This window comes from Buteo buteo, chromosome 15 (assembly GCF_964188355.1).
Source record: "Buteo buteo chromosome 15, bButBut1.hap1.1, whole genome shotgun sequence".
NCBI classification, from domain to species: Eukaryota; Metazoa; Chordata; class Aves; order Accipitriformes; family Accipitridae; genus Buteo; species Buteo buteo.
The window spans coordinates 15411791-15426976 of record NC_134185.1 but is presented as its reverse complement, the minus strand read 5'-3'; the positions used below and the strand labels follow the sequence as shown (position 1 = coordinate 15426976).

The 15186-nt window shown below is 41.3% G+C and overlaps 1 protein-coding gene and 1 pseudogene across 3 annotated transcripts in view; one reads left to right on the top strand and one right to left on the bottom strand.

The window, feature by feature from the left end:
- KLHL32 (kelch like family member 32) overlaps positions 1-10094 on the bottom strand; it is a 122597-nt gene extending 112503 nt beyond the window's left edge. For 2 of the 3 annotated variants that reach the window (XR_012652988.1, XM_075046369.1), the window contains exon 1: positions 10000-10094. The gene's annotated coding sequence lies outside the window, so the exon portion shown is untranslated. The remainder of the gene's footprint in view (positions 1-9999) is intronic. The other variant, XM_075046370.1, reaches the window with a different exon arrangement.
- A 1750-nt stretch (positions 10095-11844) lies between these two features.
- Positions 11845-14906, top strand: LOC142039630 (kinesin-like protein KIF11; annotated as a pseudogene).
- The last annotated feature ends 280 nt before the right edge of the window (positions 14907-15186 follow it).

The following is a 15186-nucleotide window of genomic DNA, read 5'->3' as shown; positions in this document are numbered from 1 at the left end:
ATGACATTCCTTCAGTAAGTGCTACTGGCAATACAAATCTTCTCCGACATTACTCAAAATCCAGTGCAGCAATACTGCTGGGACTTATGTAACGGTAAATTGGGGAAATACTCAAGTGTGGTCTTTGAAGTCCATTTCTTACAGAGATAAAATTTCTGAATCTGGACTGGAATTTACCAATCTGCAATTCCTAAAGGATCACCACCTCACCTGCATTCAACACAGCCCAATGCAGAGGCTTGCAGAGACATCCAAGTAGTTCCTCAATGTGTTACCCACACAAAACACTGTACTAGCAATACTGCTCCTACAGGCTTTGCTACTTTGATCAGAGCTAAGTGGGTACCTCTACACAACAGAGTCAACCTGTCTGTCCTAATAAGTTTATATGAAAGGTTTCATCCCTTCTGTAAAACATTATATTTCTTTTTTTGTACCATCACAGCCACAAAAATATTTGATCTATGGTTACAGTTTTCCAGCCTACTTGGTTCCAGTGGAACCCTACATGCAAGAGGTACTCTGTGAAGACTCCAAGATTGCTTAAGACAGTTATTCCCTATGTGGGCAGAAACCTAAGAAAAAAGTGCAGCTTTAGGCATGATTTTTATTACCACTTCATCAACTCCATTTCTAGTCTGAGTCTACCCTTACCTTTAAGGCTAGAGACTTTCTTTGGGGCACAGGTGTGGTTGCATGAAAACCACAAAAAAGTTGCAAAAAAGTCAACGTGAGTTATCAGCTATTAAGATACTCAGACATTACTCAGTCACAAAAACTAAGTATCAGTACAAAGTAAATATGGAATATTGATTTGGGGATTTGGTGTCATTTAACAACTCCTACTTAAAAAAAAAAAACAACCTTCACAAATACATACATCCATACTTTAGCTGCACAACTGGAAATACTCTGCTCATCTGAGTATCGCCTACCTATCACTTTGTACAGTAATGTTAGACTGAAAAATGCCAAGAACACAAAAAAATAAGGAAAATAACTTCAGTGTAGTAGGTAATAATGTCATTAACTTAAGTACTAAAAGAAGAGCTTTCCTTGTAGGAAGTTTTGTTAGGGGAAACGATTCTTTGCTTTAGCAAATTGCAACAGGTAGGAAATGTTCTTGGAAACACCTTTGGGAGATTCAAAAGACTTCTAGCAGTATTGAATGCAGTAGTTGGAGAAGATTTTCACCCTTTTCTGAGGCCAGAGTTGGTTAAAATCATTCCTTTTGGCTTCCTGAGATCTTCTAAAGACTGAAAACAGGAGAACATGAAATGTTACTGAAATTCATCCCAGATTTGCAAACAATGGTTTTCAGTATTTGAAAATAACTTGCTGCTTTTGTGCACAATCTCTTTTGCTTTTGTAAACCATGAATAACAGTTCATCTTTGATTTGTTTTCAGTTTCTCACAGAACCAGTTTGTTATGATTGCTCTCTCCTACACAAAAGCTGGTCAGGATTTCCAAACACCCTTCTGTTCATTTATGGCAAGCTGCAGTAAAAACATTTGTTTACTACAATTCAGTGCAAGAATCTGGTAAATAAAAACACTAAGTTAACACCTTTTACCCCCTAGTATATGACAGAAAACTAAGCACTTACAGTCAACATGTCTTTCTCTAACCTGCATATATATTCATTACAGGGCAAAGTAACTGGTTGCTCTTCTTTCAAGATAGAATGGGTACAAGTTCAACAGCAACACTGGCTTCTGTACTTCCTTCTCTTGCCTGACTGGCTTAAAAACTGTATAGAGACTTCTGTGGGGTTCCTTTTTAATTTTTAGCAGGTTTTTGGTGGGGTTTTTTGTTTGGGTTTTTTTTTTTCTTAAAGCTTTAAGAGGCCTGCTGGTGATCCAGTCCACAGTACATCTCCACAAATGGTGATGCCTCCAAAACACAAGAGCAATAAACTGCAGCAGGAGGGCAGTGGTTTTATGAGTACCTCAAGCCAGTATTGCTGCAGAACATCTTGTATCAAACCATGATAGAAAGGCAAGGAGAGACTGGCCCACAAGTTCAACTCAGTTGTCAGCCATCGATCCAGACAAGGTGCATAAGGGACCATAAATCCACTAGATTGAATGTTCTGATAGTCTGTTTCTTCTGACAGTTTTCGAACATGTGTATCATACAGATAAACAGATAGAAAATAATCTTAACTAAGAACAGATTGAGAAGCTTTATTTTTTTTTCCTTCAAAGAAAAGGTTCTGAATTTACAGCTCAAGTTTTTCTTCAACCTTTCCCCACTCTCCTTAGTCTGGGACACAACTTTTCCTTAGTTGGAGAAAAGCCTGTGTTTCAAGGAAAAACACTTAAAAAGATGATCTTAAATAACTTTTAATCTTTGATCTTTAATTAAGATCAGAAATAGAATTAGAAAAGAAACAGACAAGTGTTTAGACTTCCATGCCCTCTTCAGGTCTAAGCAAAAGAAACACTTTGTTTGGAAGTTGTCCTTTTTTCCCTCCCTCCCACAGACTATATCAACAGGCTCAGAAAAAAATAAAACAACAAAACCCCACCCTTCAGCTCTTGCATATCCTTAGATCACCATAGCTGTAGTACCACTTTTTTTTTTCTCCTCCTTTTAAGTATTCAGGTCTGGTTTGCTATGGGCTACTTGGTAATCACATAGTAATCTCTCTAACTACCTGGGCCAATGAATAAGTAAATCAGAAGCTAAAGATGCAGCCTATGAAAATTCCTTCCTTGGGTTTCCAACAACAATTTTCAATATTCACAGTACACAGACCAGTGACAGGACAAAATGTAGAAACATAACACGGAACTCACTGAAGCAATCTACACCACTGAAGACACTTCCACTCCCCTTCCCCTGTACGCCCCATGCTCTGCCACAAATTATTGCCCCAGAGCACAGGGAACACTTGTGTTGCCACCATCCCATTGGCATTACGGTACAAACCCAAACTGACATCCAGTCAAACTGACATGACAAGCAGCCAAGATGCAGGCACATGCTCTACTCCACCGGCTCTGCTACATGACCAAAAAGAGGGACAAACTTGAAGGTATTTATGTCTTAAACTGCCACATATTACAATTTACAAGACTTAGTTATTAGAGCCTTAATTCTCTTCACTTATCCAGCAACATCACTAAAAATCAATGCAAATCCATAGTGCAAGAGTTACTTCTAATTAGTAAAGACAGTAAATGCGAATGCCCTGTCTAGCAGCTTTTCTCCCTTTAAGGTAGTTGTGCTATGCCAGGTTTGTAATCCTGTGGAAATGTGAACAGCTGCAAGAAGTATAAACTACACTAGTTTTGTGCATGACTTGTTCTCATCTTCAGTAAATCTCTTCCGTCATTTGCATCCAAAGATCTAAAGCATGGAATCTGACTCCATTTAAGGTCTAACACGATGGACCTGATTAAAAGGGTTTTAAAGAAACTGAGCAATCCTAATAAAATAAAATAAAATAAAAAAATAATAAAAAAAAAAATCAAATGGCATGCTTCAAACTGAGTATATACTTGAGGGCCCAGTTATTGTGTGGCCAGCCCTGGCTGCAGAAACACTTTGGAGTTTCACTTGCTCTCTGTAAAGCTGAATTCCTACTTCTGTTCCACCTCCATTCATAGTTATCCTCCCTAAGTAAGCAAGCAAAGCACATCCAGTCCTCTTATTTACATTTCAGCAACTCATGTTTTTGCAATTCTGCGACTCTGTTTGAAGGATGGAGCACATACATGAAAAGTAAATGCATGAGATTTTGTATTTGTATTGCATCATTCAATTTCCTATGCACTTTCCCAACAAGCAATACAGCAGTTGCATTTGTATGCAAAAGTCATCACAGACAGCAAGAGATGCAGAGTGTATTTTAATGTAACCTCACCGAGGATGAGAAGCTCAGCGCAGCAAGGGTATGGCATACCCTCCAGTGCACTCTGCAGTCCTGATGCACTAAGACCCTGCCAGAAAGTTCTGTTCCCTTCCTATTTGTTTGCCTGAGCTTTCTACTAAAGGAGAAGAAAAAAAGAAAAGAAAAAAAAAAAAGGAAGTTCAGCTAAGGAATATATCAAACCCATAAAACAGGTACTGTTCTCCCCATTAAAGAAGTTCCACACTTCAGTTCAGCCTTTAGCTCTTGAGATCTCTATTTTGATCGCCACAGTTTGCTTAAGTCAAAGTCCTAGTTCTGTTCTGAAAACATCACCTCAGTTCTTTCTTTGTTTTATGCAACTAAAATAAAGGTCACTGACTGAAAGGGGGCTTTCAAAACTAAGTATAACACAGAAAAAAGAAAAAACACAAAAGATGTATCCCCTCAAAGGGGGAACCTTTTGATGGTCTATTACTGCTTTAAAGACATCATTTAAAAATCTGTATTAGACCAGGGAAAAATATTATGCAAAGCCACTCTCTTCTTATAAATGTAGCTGTTGGAAAAAAATGTTAATAGCAGTTTTAGAGAATTTCAAAAATAAACTTGGAAAGAATACGTTCCATATATCCTGATGACATTTCTTCAACCACAGGTTTTTATCTGTTCTGTCTTGATAAGCCAGGTAGAGTCCCAATTTAGCTTATAAAAGGCAGTAGCCCTTTTACTTTATTTAACCTGAAGTGAAACCTGATGGAAAACGTTTCAGACATAATAAGGCCATAAGCTTGCTCACGTCCACTTCAAAATTTGTTACTAATCTAAGCAATGTTGTTTTCATTTAACCATTCATTTTCTTAAAAAAAAAAACAAAAAACAAAAAAAAACAAACAAAAAAACAACCAAAAAAACCCCATACAGGACAGAATTAAGATTTATCAACACTACAGAAATTGACCTCACTCACTTTTAGATAAGATACCTTCAAAACAAAAGCCCTCTATTATCCAAACTAATGATGCTGAGGATTTTTTTCAATCATATTCTTACTGAAGCATAGAAGGAAAGGTTATTCTGGAGGCACAAGGGGTTAGAAAAATTGAGGATGTTAAAGTTTAGACTACCAGGGGAAAAAATACACATTTTTAAGATACATCCAAAGTAATCACAGCATTCAGGAAAAACACAACAGTAAATTAGGTTGGAACATCACATCTTCTATATTGTCAAAAACCACCACTATACATATCATTCCTGTCAGGAAAAATAAAGACAGATGGTTGCAGAAAAAGACACTCTTCAGAACAACCATAACCTTTAAGTACTGATGAATCAAAATATTTACAATATTTATCCCCCTATAAAGCTCATTCTCTACAATTAAAGTTCTTCTAAATTGCTGCAGCATATTGCTACAGAAATTTTGGCAGAACACATTCTTAATTTACATAATTGTTCAGAGTAGTCACCTAACTTAGAGAAAAATCATACATTCTCAAGTATTACTGATGTTCTGAAGCCTCCGATTTATTTTGCTCGAAACTGTTCACACATTTTGTTGTTTTCTCATCACAGAGAAATCTCCGACTGCTGATATCAAAGTCAATAGCTTCATACTGGCAGGAGTGTGAATGGAATTTGCATGGCACTCACTACTGGAATGTCATTTTTTGAAATGACACTTTTCATTTCTCAAGCCAATGGAGAGACATATTTTGAAGAGTTGACAACGTACGTAGGTATATAAAGACCCATCAGTACTACCCCAGTTCCCACAGGGCATCTGCTCTTTGAGTGACTTAGCTGTCCACTGACAGCGTGAAGTACAAAACGTATTCTAATTCAGCTATTCTGTGTGTGCAAAACTTCTCAAGAAAGGAAGCCAAACATTGCTGGTCCACATAAAGTCTGGTAAGAGACTTCAGTGTAAAATCCTAGCTATCCAAGTTTTTCCATAGTTAAAAGTGCAACTAAAATAAAAATCCAATAAAATTTTGACAAAATATTTTTCCAATCCCACTCTTGGCCAGGTTACTCAGCAGTCAATTGCGCAAAGTTCCTCCATGCAGGCTGGAAATCTCTAAGACTATGGCCTAGGACACAGACTAGCACCTGCCCAGAACACACTACACCTCCTTTCTGGCCTACATTAGACATTTCCCCTTCTATAAAGGTCAGAGCAGGTTCAGAATCAGGATGGCTAGTCCACATGGGAACACCCAGAACCAGGAGTTTCAAAGCTCTCCTGGTCTCCCAGTTTAAACTGCCAAACTCCAACATCATTGCTTCATTTCCTTCTCTTGAAACTACCTCCCAGAGTTGCCTCTGGTCCCTGGAATTTCTTCACACACTCAGCAGGAATGCCTCTAAAAAATTCTCTTCTAAGCATGTTTCTTCTCAAATTGAAGTTTCTCACTGTTTAAAGCCCAAAATTCAATCAGAGGCAAATCCCACCCATGAACCAACAATTTAAAAAATACATAAATTAAAAAATTGTTTACAAAACACTATGAAAAGTATCTGCTCTTAACTAATTTTCAGTAATCGGAATTTGATAGTAAAATTTCAAAAATCCCTCTGAAATCAAGTTAATAAAAGCCTGTAAAATAAAAGCATCCCATCTACAAGCACATATTCTTGCAAATGGGTAAGCACATAGAATGACAGAAGCAACATCAGACCTCATTTTACCTCCTAAGTGGTCAAAAGGACATCTAAGTCAGAACACAAAGAAGTGAAAACTTAGAAATTGCTATGTCAAGGATCCTATGTCTTTCACTACTAAGTGTAGTTGCCAGATAATTCAAGAAACTGGGGCGATAGTGGTGGCTGGTTATATTACAACAAATAATATTTGTGGAGAATAAATAAAAACTTTAAAATCAGGTTTCTAAAAATTTAATTATGTGTTAGGAAAATCTCTGTAATTTTCAGCTTTTGGCACTGGTCCTCTATCTCCAAAGAAGTGAGACACAAAAATTCAAACACGAGATTTCCCTCCCTCTGCAATCAGTTCCTTGGAGCACAGAACACACTGGCAAGTACCATGTGAAAGTCCTAGATGGATGACAAATATGAAGGATAATTTCTTTACGCTAAAAATTAAAATGAGACAACTATGCGGTTACTGTAGGTGAGCATATTATAGTGGATGATATTTATGTTTAGCTAGTTTCTCCTGATAACACTGTCAACTGTTCTCACCCAAGTGTTTAAATTAATTTGATTTTTCACTTAATCCAATTCCCATTTCTAGCCCAATTTATAATCATCACTTCCCCATACTCGCATGGCATTAAATTACTGTCTTTCTTGGCCATTAAGTCAATCATATTCCAGTCAGCAGAGTCGATCAAAAACACCACAGCAGTGGCATGAATTTCATATTGAATACGTTCCTTTTTGCTGTGTTATAGAAGCTGATCATCAGTTTCAGAAGCTAGATTATATCAATTTCTGATTTTTCAGGCAGAAGCAACACATTCTGAATCAAAAATGGAGATAATAAAAAAAATGCCTTTTTTTTAATGAACACTGCATTTTTCTCTGGTCAAATCCTACTCTCATTACTTTGCAAGTACCCACCGAAGTAAAGGCCCATGCAAGCCTAAATTTCCATCTGCTACCAATGTTTCAACTATACATCTCCTTACTGTAAACTGCAAATTTATTGCTCCCCTTAATACAAAGGGAATGTTCGGGGGGGGACGGGACAGGGGACCAACACAAAACCATCTTCCCTGACGTTACTTGAATTTCTCTGTGTGTTCAAATTCACATCCTGAGCCAAATTCACTTATATGTTTAGCAACACACAGACTTTTTATATGGAATTGCCATCTCAAACACAGCTGTTCATGTCCTTCTTACAGAGGAGATAGACTCAAATAAGATTACAGCTCAACTAGAAGATCCCAGGGAATCCTGAGTTTGTTGTCCGAGGCAAGATACTATACTATCCATTCAGGGCCAATTTGAAGTTCACTCACTTCCGAGCTTGCTTTCAAAAAAATATCTCCAGAAATTTAGTTTCTGCATAATCATCCTTAGTTTTAGAATCTCACATGGTTTTCTAACAGTAAAGACAATGCTTAATCTCATATTCTGTGTGGTTCATATAACACGCTGATCTATAAAGCGTTAAATAAACACCACCACAATTTCCATATTAAAATTCCCTTCCCTAAAAGCACTTGCTTTCATTTGGAATTGAATGCAAGATATACCTGCAAATCTAACTGAATCATTTTTGAAGAAACCCTGAGGTGACTTCTTCCCCCCTTTAAATATTAGAATTACTATTTTCCCCACATCTGCCAACTCAATAGCTGCCCAAATGCACATTAGCTCCCTGCATGCTTATACAGGAAGTAACAGGGACTTTTGTTGTTCATATGCATAAGAAAACACAATGATATTTTTTATAAGCACTGTAAGCACCTAAAAAAAGATCTTATGCTTAAGAGGCGTTAAGTGGTATGACTGCATTATTTTTAGTGTCCTACTAAAGCAAGAGTTTATTATTCCCCAACAGTTTCTCAGAGCACCCATACCTAGCTTAGTACCTCATACATAATAACTGCAAAGTGCTTTACAGATACCATCAAATTATTCACAATCTGAAAAGCACACAAAAGATGAAAGGAGCTTTTCTGGAATACTTTCAAAGTTAAGAAAAAAAATTTCTCTGTAATCATTTGTAAACTTGAACAAAACAAAGAGATCTGACTGAGTAGCTATATATCGGTAGATTTTTGACCATCTGTGGTAACTACATTATTTGTTCAGCACATCACAGGATTTCTGTAGGACCTGCTTAAACAGTAAACTTGGTTTTCGCATAAAAACTCTAAACAATTGCTGAGCACCCCTCAGAGGCCTTACCCCTGCCAAATGCTTCATGCAGGCAGCTCCCAGAATCAACAGGAATTGGCAAGGCTACAGGAATTCTTTACCCTATGCACTACAGTTAACAGGACTGTGGCCTCTGGGTCTACTCCTGATCTTTTCATGACTGAATGAATGCTGCCACTAACATTTACGCAAATATAACTAACCCCAACTTGCTTCTGAAACGTTCGTAAGATATCCTCCTACCCCTACAAAACCAGACAAATTTATAACAAGCTTTAAAAAAAATGTATTCACTAGTTGCTAAGATCAACGTCTGCAGTTTATCTCACCACGCTAAGTTTTAAACTGTAGCTCCTTTTCCTTCACATTTTATAGTAGCGCACGGTGCCAAGTGTACCGCTTCCCAGCGCTTGCGTGACAGTTGTGTCTATCAACTGCCAGTCGGACTCTGCCAGAGACGAGCAGACAAGCCGGCTTCCCTCCGCAGGCTGAACTCACCCTCCATCGACGCCCCGGGAGACTCACCACAGCAAGTCACCTGCGACCTGCAGCATCGCAGGAACCCGTGAATTTTTGGTAGAATTGCTCCAGATTGACCAAATAGGAAATTTAGGGCTGAGAACCAAATCTTGCTCCGCTCTGAGCTAAGGATTTAACCACCGGAGCAGTACCTTCTAAATTCCTAGGGCTGCAGATTTAACCTCCCAGCAATCAAGGTGCCCAGCTCCCTTCCAGCCCTGGGAGCTCTCGCACATTTAAACGCTGCAGAGGAGCAAAAGCTCGTTTTTGTCACTCGAACGAGTGGCTTCAAGTCCGGATACACGAAGAGAACCGCTCCTCCTAAGTAACGAGACGCATTTCCCCGCCCGTTTCGAGGCAGCAGAGCCGCCTTTTAAGAAACCGCCACAAACCGAGCACCTGGAGCACATCCCCGGAGGCAGCGGGACTCACCGCGTCCCGGAGCCCCCCCTGGGCTCCGCTTCGTCGTCGTTCCATTCCTTACCCCCCCCCCTCCCCGGCCGGAGTTACACTGACCCGAGGGCCGGCGGGACCGCTGAGGCGGGCGGGCGCCGGCCGTTACCCAGGGACGCCCCAACGGTCGGAGCTGCCGTTTGAACCGTCTCCCTGGCAACGAGGACACCCCCACCCCCGGGGCGGCGGGGTGAGGCGAGGGGGGGGGCGGCCGGCGGTCGCCGGCCGCCCCCCCCCTCGCCTCACCCCGCCGCCCCGGTTAGGTAACGGCGGCGGCTAAGCACCGCCTCAGGCCCGGCCGCTCAAGCTCACCTCACGGCAGGTGCCGGGACCGCGCACGGCGGCGGCGCCGCCCCTCCGTGGCGCTCGGACGGCAGCGGGGAAAGAGCTCCCGCGCCGCAGAGCCCCGCCGTCCCGGTTGTGCGGCTCCGGTGCCTGAGCGGGAGGAGCTTCCCCGCCCCGCCCAGTGCGCAGCGGCGACCCGGCGCGGCAGGGCCGCACCTGCCGGAGGAGGGGCCGGGCCTGGCCTGGGCCGGGTCGGGCCCCCGGACCCTGTCGCCCGTTCTCGGTCACTCCCGAGGCGTTGCGGGGCCCCCCGGGAGGAGGAGGAGGAGGAGGCGGCGGCCGGCAGCGGCACAGGCCGGGTTTCTCCGGCCGGGGCCGCGGCCCTGCGGGAGGGCTGGGGGGGAGAAGGCCTGGCCAAGCTCCTTGAAGTAGCGATAAGTTTGCGGGCAGAGCACCTGGGAGGCGGGATCGCCGCAGGGACGGCGGGGTCGGGAGGGTGGTCGGCCGGGGGGAGTTGGGAGGGAGGATTTGGGGGCGAGAAATGCGGCTGGGAAGGGAGAGGTCTGCGGAAGGGCAGGCCCGCCGCACGGCCGGGGCCCGAGTGCCACATCCCAGGATGTTGAAGCATCAGTGTGCTTCATTACCTTATTAAGGATTTTGATGTGGCCTTTTAAAACCCTGATCGCAAGAGTGGCGAGGGACACCTTTCTGCGATAAAACTGCTGCACACAGGCATGCTGCAGTCGTGTATTTTTCCAGATGCCGTCTTTGCCGGGCCACAGTACCCGGCTTTGCAGTGAGGCTCAGTAACGGGGCTTTTCTTACAGCCTCGCCTCACGGAACTGCGAGGTGGTGGGAGCTTTTCTTCCCCCATCCTCCAACTGATCCCGTGATTGTGAAGACCGTTCAGGAGTATTACAAAGAGAAATCTAATAATGGGTGAGCCACTCGTATCATTTAGCAAGACTGGACAGTGCCCTAATACATAGGAGGAAATACTATTTTGGGAATTGCATGGAACAGCTCTGGTTTTGAGCAGAGTCCACATCTTGCTACTGGATTTTCTGAGGAGTGAGTTCCTGTTTTCTGATCTGTACAGTTAATACAAAAACAGTAGATCCCAAAAATCTCTGCCTCCATCTCCAATATACCTCCATATTAAATTTTACATACGTGTCACATCAGAGGAATTAAAGCATTTTTCAGATGACAACTCCCTAAAACATTTTTTCAGAGTGTGGGTCTTTAGTTAAGCCTGCTGACACCTGCTGTAAGGTGTCTATGAAAGGCATCTAGAAAAACCACAATTCCTCATTTGCAGAGCAGACAGTAAAAACTAGAATGTCAGTTCAGAGAGTGCACAGCACCAGATGCTGTATATGGTGCCTTTTGTGTAGTAATGCAGAGCTTCTCCAGGTCAAAATTCAAGCAGGTTGCTGCTGATGCAGTGCAATACTAGGCAGAGGCCCATTTCTGTTTCAAAACAGGCATAAAGACAGGGCCACCGCTTCCTGTCAGGGCCAGTTAATTCATGTGCAACACAAAACTGTTGTGGCTACGCTACCTTTTATTCCAGGGCTATTTTGATTAGCGTTAGCTTAAACATGTCCACACCTTGCTGCACTGCACAGTGTGGACATGACAAGGTAAGTGATGAGCAGAGTCTCCCTATAGTCGAGACACTTCTGAGCCACTGTAACTAGAAACTTGGCAGGAATTGTAGTGCGGAGTTGCAGGAGGCACAGTGCTGGTGGCTGAGGTGGGCAGAATGTGAGCAGCAGGCAGTTGGCTGGAGCTCGAGGGGCTGCAAAAGTATTATGGGACAGTCAGTGCTTTGCCTCTTTCCCTGGCAGATTGGCCCTCAGACCCAGCATGGCTTCCTTGCATTTCCAGGGAAGTGGCTACACAAAGAATGCGAAGGGCAAGAACATCCAGGTGGTAGTGTGGTGCAGGCCTTTTAATGCCTCAGCATGTAAATCAAGTGCCTATGCTTTTGTAGACCGTGATCAAGCAAGAAAAGAAGTTAGAATCTGGACTGGAGGAGTCATGGACTACTGATATGTACCGGAGTGTTGTCACATTTTGGATGAAGTTATTAGGTGTACAACTGTATAGTGATCATTTATGACCAAACTGGTACTGGAAAGACCTTCACAATTTAAGGGGAGCCCCAGTGAAGAACATGCTTGGGAAGAGGATTTGCTACCACGTACAATACATTGTATCGAATATTAGAAAACCTCACAGAGATTGATACTGAATTTTTTTGTAAAATTCTCTCTTCTGGAAATTTGTAACAAAGAGCTTTTCGATCTTCCGAATCCTATTCCCAGTGCTGGAGAAGGACTGCAGATGTTTGATGATTCCATAAACAAGACAGGTTTAAATGTGAAAGGCTTGGAAGAAATACCTGTACAGAACAAAAATGAAGCCTACCAAATCTTGGGAAGAGGTGCAGCAAAAAGAACTACTGCAGCTACTTACATGAATGCATATTCCAGTTGATCCTACTCTGTTTTCAGTTACCATCCATATAAAAGAAACTAGAGCAAATGGACAAGAGCTTGTTAGAACTAGGAAGATAAAATTGGTTGATCTTGCAGGAAGTGAAAACACTTTGGTTTCGGGCAGTTGATAAAAGAGCATGTGAAGCTGGAAATACCAAGTAGTCTGTTCTGACTGGTGAAAGAGTTATTACGGCTCTCGTAGAAGGAGACACAGAGAATCTTAACAGAATCCTTCAGGACTCTCTTGGAGAACAACAAGGAACATCAATAATTGCCACAGTTTCTCCCACATCTATAAATCCTGAGGAAACATTGAGTACACTGGAGTATGCTCACAGAGCAAAGAACATAATGAAGCCTGAAGTTAACCAGCAGCTGCCAAAAGGAGCTATTATTAAGGAAGATACTGAAGAGATTGAGCATCTGAAATGAGACCTCACTGCTGCACAAGAGTAAAATGGAATCTATATTTTCACTGAAAATTCATGAAGCCCTTAAAGGAAAGCTGAGAGTTCAGGAAGAACAAGTTGCAGAGTATATTGACGTAATCAGTGCCATGGAAGCAAAAACAATCACTAAACCATTCACAATTAATAAAAGCAAACCTTAATAATGAAAACAGATCTCCAACTCAAGGAAGAAGAACTGAAAGCAGCACAGACAGATGTGCAAGAAACCAAGGTTCCTCTGGCTGAGAAAGAATATGTGGTTTCAGTTTTGGAAAACACCAAAGAAAAACTTCATGGCACAGCTAGCCCTTTGGTTAATACTGTTAATACAAAAGGTGTATTTATGCAAAATGGGATCATAAGAAAGCTGTTGATCAACACAATGCTGTCATCCAAATACATTTGCAGGAGAAATGAATGTTCTGTTCAATAAAATACAAGATTCTGTTAGTGAGAATAGTCTGAAGCAGCAACAGATGTTGACATCTTATGCATATTTTATAGGTGGCTTCCTATCTAACAGTTGTTCAGCAGCTAATGTATTTGCAGTAGTTGTATCAGTGTCTTTTGTCTCTGTTAAAAAATTGCTGACCACTGAACTTTCTTGTATGTCTGAAAAAATATTGCAGAATATGACTCTGCCATTTCCTAGTAAAGCTGAGCTGTTGAGGTTGACTCAGGAGCATATATGTGGGTTAGGAAGAGCATTAAATACCTTGATACCAATGGTGGAAGTTGTCCTGGAATTAAACTGTCAGGTTCAGAATAACACAAGGAAATTTTCTGCTGTGGCTGATGAGATGGAGGGCCATAAAAAGAAATTAGTATCTTCTTAGGAGATCTCTGTCTCATTCTGAAAAAATGACAGGAATAAACAGCCAGTGTTTTTTCTCAGCTGCAAAATACTGTAAGAATTTAAGAGAAGAAGTGGAAATGGCAAAGTTTGTATATACAAAGATCGCAAATGAATTAGTGTTCTCACTGCAAAGCCAGCTGGACTTGTTGGCACAGGAGATACAGAAGAACTTAGCTGGTATACTGTCAAAAAATGGAAGTTTGAAGACCACCATCACTGCTGGGCAAGAAAATGTTTACCTGGAAACTATGGACCTAGTCAGCAGTAAAACTTCCGCTTCAGAACAAATTTATTGCATCTCTGGATAATTTCTTTCAAGAGCTCAAGGACATAAATGGTGAAAACAAGAAGATGCTGCTGGGATCCATTGCCTGTTCTCAGCAGCTTCATAGCAATCTTACCAGTCTCAGGATACTGGTAAATGGAGAGAATTTAAAACTGCTCAGACAGTCACCTTCATGGATCAGTAGCAGTCCTTCTTCAGCAGCTTCAATGTTTACAACAGAAAACAGAAGGTTTATGACTGAGATCAGTATTTTGTATTAGATATTTTGTTCTGCATTAAGTTGCAGTAGATGTGGTTTGGAACTAACACATTGTACAAATAGATCCTACAATAGATTTTATTATATGCATATTAAGAATACACATAATCTTTTGTGTTCAAAGATCCTTGACATACCGCTGGCACTAAAACAAACTCATTGGGGATTTTAAAAGCATTGGAAGTCACCCATGAGAGCTACAAACCAACACCCTCTACTGACCTTAAAAAAAGGAAGAGTAGGTTATGTTGCTGCCAGCCACGTTCAGGGTCTCCACATCCGTGCTCTCATTTAGAGATCTGACTGAATGACTGCTAAAAAAAGAATCTTCTTATCGATTTCCAGTATGTGCTCACTAAAAGCCAGTCAATAAGTAAGAACTTACTCAAAGAATGGAATTGTCCTATGACTATTGGAAGCTGGAAGCTAGACAGCAAGAAATTCTGTGTGATGGGGAAATGCAATGGATTTATGTATTATATACAACTTCTCTCAAGAACAATAGTGAATTGTGGCTTGTAGCATTTGCAAAGTGCATGACTTAAAGAGACAGAAAAATTATCCTTTAATATAGACTTGTCAGGCTCATATATATATATATATATAAAAGCTTATATTGCTACAAATATACTACCTTAGCTATTTTTTATAAGTCTGACTTTAGAGATTGGCATCAGTGTAATTTATCACTGCAACATATGGCAGTCTTCCCTGCTGCCAAAACATGGCCATGTTTCAGCCTCAGGGTACAGCTGGGTTGAACTTAAAACTGAGACTGTTTTCAAACATAGATATAGAATTTTATGTTATTCCCTCTGACACCATAAAGGAAAAGTAAATTCAAAATTCCTGTCACT